Genomic DNA, 10,054 nt, shown 5'->3' on the forward strand with positions numbered 1-10,054 from the left:
ATGGATGGATGGATGGATGGATGGATGGATGGATGGATGGATGGATGGATGGATGGATGGATGGATGGATGGATGGATGGATGGATGGATGGATGTTCATTTTTACAGCTTAAGAAAATCAAAAACACCTTGTATGTTAAAGGATCCTGCATGAAAGGCGTATCTTTCTCTAAGATCATTAAGCATTTATTAGAATCTGGGAAAGAGATTTAAGTAAAATGGAGGCACATCTACTGAAACATTTTACCTCAAACCCAAATCCTTGTGTGATATAAAAGAAAAATCAAAATAAATCAGATAGGAAATCAGGAAGATTAAACTTGCAGCTCTTAAATCTGGTCATTTGTTCAAAGTTCAAAATTAAAAGCAACTTTAGCACCTTGGATTTGAGTTTCAGAAATAAAGTTTGGCTAAAGGAGGAAGAGATAACATCATAAAAAAAAGATTATGTGGAAATCTTAAAGAGTTTAAAATGCGATCCTATGCCAACAAAATGCATGTAAAAAGTTTAAGGACATAACGAAATGTATATACATTTCTGGTTTCTCAATTTTATTTATCTGTGTTTAAAAATATGACCAATAACACTCAAAAACAAGTAAATATGTTTCACCTGCTGGGAAGCGAATCCATTCTTTGTTAGAACCATAAAAACAAAACACCTTTAAAACATTCCCACCATCTAAAGCTATCAGCTCGTCTCCTGGACGAGCTGATCGCATTTACTGCCTGATTCCCTCCTTGAATTATCTGACAAAATAAAGAAATGAAACATATTTTTAAAATTCAGTCAGACACATCTTCATGACCCAATAATTGCAGAGAGATTTCTGTTGTAGCCTCTAGCAGGAAGAAAATGCTCCATGAGCACAACAGCATCTTAAAGGGGAGCATGACCAAGTGGTTAATGCTGAGGTGCCCTTCAGCAAAGCAATTAACTACTGTATGAGCTCCAGACTCAGTAGGCGATTCACACAAGCTGCACCATGTGGATTTACTCAGATTATCAAATGTTTTGAAGATGATGCAAGATATTCCTAAATATTGGTCAGATGCAGGAGAATGTGACGGATTTTTAACTTAAAACCAATCAAATATAGATTTATAACTTTCAGATTTTCCCTTCCTTAGGTGGGAAAAGCATCAAAAAACTTAAACTAAGAATAGAACTACTTTAGCACAGTTTTACCCCAGCAGTCAGCCAAGAAGTTACTCAAGTAAAAGTAAAAAAATGTTTGGTAAAAAATACTAGGTAACTGATCAAATGATCAATTTAACACTTAAAAATTACATCATAAGGTGGAGCAAAATATAACTTTAAGTGGAAATGTTGGTATTTTAAGGACTTAAAAATGACAATAATTCATGTACGAAGCAAAAAATAACAAAACCAGGCAAAAGAAAATTTTTCCAAATCAGTTTATTTCAATAAACAACTGATAAAACTTTAACAAAAACTGCAGGCGTGTGTGTGTGTGTCTGGTGAATTTTTGGTTTGTTTTTCATTCAGTGGGGAGAAAATCCAGAATTTTTACTCAAAACTTCGCAATAAATTTACTCAAGTAAAAGTAAAAGCTGCAGGGTATGCGCTGTACAATGGCTGCTGGAAAAGACTTTACCATCCAGAAACCACTTGCTGCTTTCTTCTTGGTTGTGCTGGAGGCTTCACTTCTGCTTTTCAAAGCTAAAGTAAAGCTTGAAAAGCTCTCCTTTGAATATTCAAACAGATATTCCATGAAAATCTGTTTGAATATAATTTCATTTTCACGTGGGAGTGTAGACGTTGAGTTTCGGGGGCGTGGCCGAAGCTTATTTGGATTTAAAGTGACAGAGACCCTAAAAGAGCTCAGTCTGAAAGGAGCTCAGAATAGGTAGAACTAATCAGAACCTCAATATTTGGGAATGATTTAAAAAAAAAAATTAACAAACATGACCTATTTAATTGGTCACCTTTAAAGGAGAAATAGAACCACTTTAGAAATTACGTAAATGTGTGCCGTGCCATCTTGCTGCACCCAGTGAGGTAGAGCACAATAAAACATAAACTTTATAAACATAAACAAAACTTTTCTTCTCTGTATTCGCTTCAGTTTTTTTAATAGTTTCCCAACATCTGCTAAAATGTGCTGCAAGAAACAGTGTTGAAAAGCATTTAATCACAAACAATATTTGCATTTTGTGCCACGGAAAAGAAGATAAATGTTTGTTTTCAGCCTCTTGGTTTATCAGGGCTTGTGATGTAAATGATGCTGAGGTCAGCCTTGTGAGCGCTCAGAGTGGATCAGAGGCAAACGGAGATCCTTCCTCAAAGCTTTTTAATTGCTGCGACGACGCTCACGCCGCTGACTCTCATTTGTACGTTCAGGTGAAGGAGCGGTTCGGTCCGGTGCATTGACACAGATAATTTCCTCTAACTCCTTGTCCTCTTGCTCCTCTTCTTTCTTCGTCAGCAGAGGGTGGACGGGCAGAAAGAGTAATATACTGAACCCATCTGTTCATCTGTCAGGCCTTTTCTCCTCACAATTTATAGCTCGTCTATTTGTTGAAGTGCCTTCCCTCCCACAGAGACGCGCGAGAGAAGCTGCAGAGGTGAACGATTCTCACACCGGTTTCACAACCTGCGCGGCTGATTTGGTGAGTTGAGCTGGAACGTTTGTGATGGAGGCTTCAGATGCATTCCACACTAATGGCAGTCAAGGCTACAAATTGCACCCACTTACACCCATTTCGTGGCAAAGCCAGAGTCTGAGGCTGTCTGAGAGCGCTCTGTCTGACTCCGCTGAGACAGGGGAGCTCCTGGCAGCTCCCTCTGAGGTATTGTCAGGCGTCTTTTAGCAGTTTCACCTCAGTGACAGCAGGTAGGTGGGCCTGCGACTCCCGAACTCGCTGCTCGCTTTGATTCGCTTGTAAGATTCTCTGGGACGGAGTTGTCATTTTTACAATGAAACTGGAACCTGAGCTTTTTGACACGAACTCTGAAGCAGCTTTACAACAGATGGCCAGGAGGAGACGAGATCAAGGTTAGGGTCTTAATTTTTAGGTTTTAATAAGAAACCAAATCTGTGGGTCTATTTTTAGGATTGCTTAGTTGTTGTGTCATAATAATGTATTAGAGTACAAAATTTGATATTTTTCAAAGGGGACAATCAACACTTTACTGATGGGGTTATGTGGGATCCGTATACAAAGTTAGTATCTTACCTGAATACCATTTTGACCAAAATGATGATGATTTACGGAGGAGTTAAGAATAAAACACAACAATTTGTGGCCGTAAAAGGGAGGTGTATGTAACTTTTATGAAAAACATGTTTTTTTACATATTTATTAAAATTGTCACCATGTCGTGTGAAAGAAATAAAAAAATATAAAATCAAGCTCCTTCCAGTGCCGTTGAGAAAAATACACCCTCTTGGTCAAAAACAACCAATCAGAGCCAGGAGGAGGGTCTTAGTGCTGTAAATCATGCTCATGTTCACATTTTTAAAATGTCTTGCAGTGTTAAATTTGAAAGTTTCTTGATCTTTGAGAATGTGTTCTTGCATTTTTATGCCATTTCCATGATATTTCTCGAAAATGGTCTCAAAGCAATAATATTATCGTTTATTGCAATAATAATTTATCGTCCAGCAAAATTTGTTATCGTGGCAGACCTGCTGTAAATAACCCCAAATCAGGCTCCTTTCTTGTTGTATCACCTCTCTAGCACTTATTGCCTTTACTTCATTTGTATATTTATGGTTGATGCTTTTATTTTGATAAGACAACTTCCTCTGTATATATGTTATAGATCAGCAGCTCAACGACAGAAAGGACATTGTAACAAAGTGTTAAAATGTATCTTGTTATTAGTGGCTCCCTTGGGCACAAGGTTCGTTTGTTTTGTAGATAAGGATATTTCTAATGTTGATCGAATGAAATTGTGAATTTAATACTAAAGTATAGTTTCTGAATAAGAATGTCATTTTTTGGTTCACACGTTACCATTATAAGAGCGTGTTTGTAGCTTACACCGACTCTTTTGTGTTTGTACAAACAGCTCTTAAGATGAAACTCTGGGATGAAACTCATTTGGGGGGTCTGCTACACCTGCTGCCCATCCACAGATCAATTTACCTGCATAACTGTCAACCAGTGATTAAATCTTTTCTGGAGGTTGATAATACCAAATGTAATCCTGCCTTTGTCTCTACAGTCAGCAGAAGAAAAGTCTGTGTGGGTCCAATTATGAGCCTCTTTTCAGTACTTGTCTGTAAAGTCAGCGCCTGACTTACAGTTCCATTAGTCTTTGTTTTACTTGTGTAGTTCTTTAAAAGTGACACAATATGATTGTTGATATCGGAGGGCAATTATTTCCTTTGAACATTTCAGCTGAAGTCTTTGGCGGACTGCTGAGACGGTTTGTTTTAACGGAGGAAATGTTCCTGAAGAATAATCAACTCTTCATTATCACCAGCCAAACTCTGTGTGTTTGCTTCCTGTTTGACTCCGTGCCGGTTCTGGCTTCCAGAACCTTTTCACTAAAAAGAGTCGCTATCTCACTTAAAAAGATGAAACACTGTGACCAACATTTAAGACACAAAAATCGCTGCTTTGGACGGTTTAAACGTTGAGTGCAAAGCAGATTTTGATGATAGTTTTGTGTTTTTACATCTGCAACCAACTCCTTTCACAGTCGAATTGCTCTCTCTTTGCCATATGGAGCTCTCACTCACTCACACGGCTGTTTCTTTTTTCTGAAGCCCTCAGTGTTACACATTGATAAGAGAGGGGTTGTGGTGGCGGTTTTTAACTTTAGCACAAAAACAACGTGCAAATTATGCGTTACTCAGTGTGTGAAGCTCATATTTCAAACCAAAGCTCAATCTTTTTTCCAAACCCTAATTGGTAAAACTATAAATTAAATAACGACAAAAGAGACTCTTCTCAAATGTCACAAAGTCTCTGAACAGAGTTTATTTGTTGTGTTATCTGGTGATTGTATCAATCAATCAGTCGTCAGCTTATATGACTAAAACATGACAATTCAGTCTGAAAATAGAGGCTTTTTCTAGAAGTATTCAATAACAGGTGAAGAATAACACTCTTCAGTGTGGAAGTTGCTACAAAAGGAGGAATAGTTTGACAGCGTTTGCTCTCCATCTCACACACACATGCAGGAATCTGGTTTTGCTCCAATATGAATTCCTGATGTTTGTTCACAAGTAAAAATCTGGGAAAAAATAAATCCTGGGTACGTTTGATCTTTTGAAGAGAAATCCCTGTGAAATCATTTTTTGTTCACTTTTGCATCAGATTGTTGTAAATTTGGGGAGCAAATTCCCACTTCAAATCGCAGTAAAAACTTTTCTTTTCATGTTTTGCCAAGGTGCTGAATTTATAAGTCTGTTTGAAGATTTTATGGCCAGATTTGGTTTGAAAATAGTTGGGATACTTTTTCACATCTGGTTTGTAAAACAGACAGCTGAGGGCTCGCTGCAGCTGCAGGCGGCTCAGGCATGCGCTACCCGAATGGTGCAAGAACATTTCTGCTGTATTTTACCTGTTTTACAGTAAGTCAGAGAAATGTTACTACACTTAGAAGAACAGATCTAGATCCTGTTCGTTAGAAGTGGGTAAAACACCCAAAAACTTTACTCAAGTAAGAGCAGCACTACTTCAACATTATTCAAGTAAGAATAAAAAAGTATTTGGTAAAAAGTCTGAATTATCAATCATTTAATATTTAAAAATTACATCATCAGATGGACCAAAATGTTCGTTCTGACTAAAATGACAGTAATTCATATAGGTAACAAAATCAGGCAAAAAAAAAAAGTTTTTCCAAATCAGTTTCTTTCAACAAAAAACTTGTTTTCATTCAGTGGGAAGAAAATTCAGAAATATTTCTAAAAAAAAGAGTAAATAATAAAATGTATATTAGAATTTTATTTTATTATTAGTAATAATAACATTAGTAATAATAATAATAATAATAATAATAATAATAATAATAATGGTAATATAAGAAAAAATAGTATTATAGTATATAGTAATAGTGCTATAACAATAATAATACATTATTATGTATTTTTATTATTGTATACTAATATTAATTATTATCATTATTATTATAAATTAACAGTTAGTCATATAGTAATAATTCTAGAACAATAATAATACATTATTATGTATTTTATTATTATATACTAATATTAATTATTATCATTATTATTATAAATTAACAGTTAGTCATAATAGAATTACTCCAGTAAAAGTAAGAAGTCTCCAGTACTTTACTTTTTTAAAAACTAAAAGTTTTTCTCAGTAAAAAAGTTACTGAAGTGAACATAATTGAGTAAATATAACTATTTTCTACCAAACTCTGGTTCTACCATGTTTAGAAAGTGCCTGTTCTCCAAATGTCTTAGATGTCAAACTTACAGCTTTTTGTCACACAGGAGATGAATTTTACCAATTCGCATATAATCCCTGTGTTTTGGTCAGTTGGTATAAAGTTTACAACATGAAATGAATCAGCTGAGTAGATTTCACCCAGATGTTGACGTTCTTCTACGCTGCAGAAACGGCTGTGAACTTAAGGCGAGCGTGTCTGCAGATGTAGAGTCTTCCCTGGCACATCCGTTTGGAGTGACAGGTTGCCATTCTGAATTAACCCAATAAAAAACAACCTCCACTTCGCCTGCAGAACTGACATATTGCATATGCGGATGCAGGAGGAGCAGCAATTTATTTCTTCACAAGGGGTCACTTGTATTTTTAATAATTCATCCAGCATATGTTGAGATGTCAGCTACTGCGCTTTGATCAAAAACTTGGCTGTCACACGCTGAGCCATCAGTTTCCAGTGAAAGTATTTGGACTTCGGCACACACCTGCCATGCATGTGTTACAAAGCTTCCCTTTCACAACACTCAGAGGTGAAGCTGCCTTAAATTTCTGCTTGTTATCGTGTTCACATCCGCAACACATAGATTTCCTGCGATTTTCATAAAGTAAGTAGTAGGAGCTGCAGTATTTTCACAACTTCTTTGGATATAACTATTCTGCCTTGGGCTTAGTTTCTTCGTGGTGCCCATAAAGGACTGGAACAAATTTTCTTTGCAGCTAAATGTCAAATTAGGGTCACTCCTTCCTCCCCCACAGTTCCAGATTGAGCAGTTCCTTGTTTTGGTTTTGTGCTATAATCCTAAGAGGGGGTGTATTTTCATTACACTATGTATGCTTCTTCTTGTATGTCCATTTAAATTTGATAAATATTTAGTAGATGTAACAGATAAAATGTAGCGCAACCAGCATTGTAATGAGGTGGTGACACTATCGAAATAGTTAAAAATGTGCAAGACTCTGTAAGATTATGTCTAAGCGAAACCAGAGTTTGAGAGAGGAGATAAAACCAAGTCCAGCACCAAACTGATGAGCTGTATTTATACCAACATGATGCAAACCTCTAAGCAAACTCTGCCAATGGTGGCTCACTAGCTAACATTTAACAGGGCAGGTAAATGGTTCCACTAAACATTTAGGTGAACCCAGACTCTCAACGACATGACACTTTAATAAAAGTTGCTGCAGCTTTACGTTGAAAAAACTAGAGCTGATCTGAGTTCTTCTTTATTGTTTTGCAATGCTCCATTTTATTTGTTAGATTGTGAAAACCCAGCTGTTGTTGTGCCATGTTTCATCAAATGACAACCATGTGGAATAACCTGAAGTTTGGAGTGAAATGTGATAAAATTAGAAAAAAATTTAATGAAAATATTTGCTGTATTTTGGCATCTATTATTTTTTTATATACATTTTTACCCTAAAAGTATAAGCAGTTTCTTTAACAGATAGTTTTAAGCATAGATGAGTAACCCTTCTATGTTTGTCTCGGGTCCATTAGGTTGACTTCAGGACAGACATATTCAGGTTCATCTTATTCTAACAAAAGAGGAAATCAAGATGGTGGTTAACATCAAACCAGCAGCTTCTGCCCCTGTACATTAAATAAAATACAATAAATAACCCTAAACAAACTACAAAGCAGAAGAAGTTAGCAACACTTAATAGCAGTTAGTAACTGTTAGCGTTTGTAAAATTAATTGCTAAAATGGACAACATTAATAACTACAGTTAAGAACATACACAAAGCAGCAAATTTACTCATGAAACACTGTATTATTAGAGTTGTCTAAAATGTATGTTAAAATATAATATTTGTAAAGAAAACACAGGTGATTCTAACACAAACCACAGTTACCGACGGCAACAGAAAAAGAGGGAGGAGCCGTCAGTTACCGGTTGCTACGGTAACCACCAACTGCCAGGAGCAGTGTAACAGAAACACCAATAAATGTCTGGAGAAACAACTTCTTCACTAAACAAAGTTAATTCAAAGAATAAATAAACCAATTTTGACAAGCTTCACATTTGTAATATTGTTAAAATAAAACCCTGATACATATATAACGATATGAAAAACACTGCATACATCTGATTGGTGAATAAAACCCTCTCTTACGGAGATTAAAAAGAAAGAATGTTAAAGCTTGTCTATTGAAGAGAGCATATTTTTCTTATAAATTTGAAGTGAATTTTTTCGCACTCATATGCATTTTAACCCAACTTGTCTGTACTTACAGTGCATATAAAACTCCTTCAGTGCAATTACAGCTCTACTCTGTTCTGTACATCAGATGTTTTTGTGTCTTCAGGCTTTCTTATGTAATGCGGTGAAAAAAAAAATCCATTAGAAATGAGTAGATCTTGTCTTCAGTACTAAATAAAGCAGAGACAATCAGTGTTAAAACCCAATTTGTGCTGCAGTTTCTTTCCTTCTGGCTGTTTTGGACATATAGTGAAGACAAACTAACCTCATGAGTAATCTTGTAATTTTCCAGTTGTAATTTTTATGCTTTTTACTCACATTTATGTATTTGTTGCTACTGCTATTGAATGCCAAGTCAAACCAGAAGCAGTACAACAAAAGGAAGTGGATCAAAGAGTAAAACTCTTTATTTCCACGTTCTAATTAAATGATGCAAAACAATATTTTTATTAGTTGTTACCTTTTTTTTTTTCTAAACCAACCAGGGACTACTTCAGTGTCAAATCTTACAGTTACCCTGAACATCTTTGTTCTTAGACAGCAAACAGACGTTTATATTTCTCACAAGGTGTTGAAAGGTTGGAGTAAAACTTTGGGTTTCCATGGCAACAAGCCTGCACAGACACAATATCCAGGGTGAGAAGCAAAAGAGGAAAAAGACAAATTTATGAAAATGACTCTACCTGCCTTCCTTCTGGTGTTTTCTTTTTACTACCACATGCTGAGTAATCGCAAATTTAAATTCTGCTGAACGCTAAAGCCATTTATGACTTACAGGCACGACAAAAGTGAGACGTACCAGTAGAGACAAAAGGCAAGGCTAATGCAAAATACAACCTGTGCTTAGCAAATCCCACAGTAAATATTCATTTAGCTAAGCTAAGGTAAGCTAAGCTAAGCGTAGTGGGTTTAAAATAAAAATTAAACAGCTGATTAAACAAACCAACTACCATCCATTTCATTTGGTTGACGCAACAGGAAGCTGAACATCAGTTTCACATTTACAGCAGAATGATGGGAAAAGTAAATACTTAGAAGATCAGAAAGGTCTAAGGACTATGCATTAATTTAAAAATAGAATAGTTGAGTCAAACTTTCTGCAAACAGAAGACAATTCGTATAATAAACTGATAGTTTTTCAATTATTGAACCACAAAGCGAAAGGCAGTGTATGTTTATAAAAAGATTAGATTTGTGCCATGATTTCAGTGATGGCATATCTGATACATTTAACTTCTGGTTTCATCATAAAAATGTGTGAAACAGACTTTTAAATCTTTGTAGTTCACATGGTAGTGCAAAACATTTCTGTTAATATGCCTAAAAATCTTAAAAACTTAGTTTTTATTGCAAACTGCTCTTGTGCTTCTCCATAATTTGGCTTTTGTTTGCTTTTGATTTTTTATCTTAGAATAAATAAAGAAGAGAAGAAAACTGCAGGATTTTAGGGGTATGTATTTA

At 35.6% G+C, this 10,054-nt stretch overlaps 1 long non-coding RNA gene across 1 annotated transcript; it reads right to left on the bottom strand.

Moving 5' to 3' along the window:
- Nucleotides 1-7,634: 7,634 nt before the first annotated feature.
- Nucleotides 7,635-8,721, bottom strand: LOC108166646 (uncharacterized). The gene is made up of 3 exons (XR_001776987.1): nt 8,626-8,721; nt 7,807-7,926; nt 7,635-7,709 (listed from the first exon to the last, which is right to left on the bottom strand). It is a non-coding gene; the product is annotated as an uncharacterized LOC108166646 (long non-coding RNA).
- Nucleotides 8,722-10,054: the final 1,333 nt, after the last annotated feature.

This window comes from Poecilia reticulata, linkage group LG10 (genome assembly GCF_000633615.1).
Source record: "Poecilia reticulata strain Guanapo linkage group LG10, Guppy_female_1.0+MT, whole genome shotgun sequence".
In the NCBI taxonomy this organism is placed as follows: domain Eukaryota; kingdom Metazoa; phylum Chordata; class Actinopteri; order Cyprinodontiformes; family Poeciliidae; genus Poecilia; species Poecilia reticulata.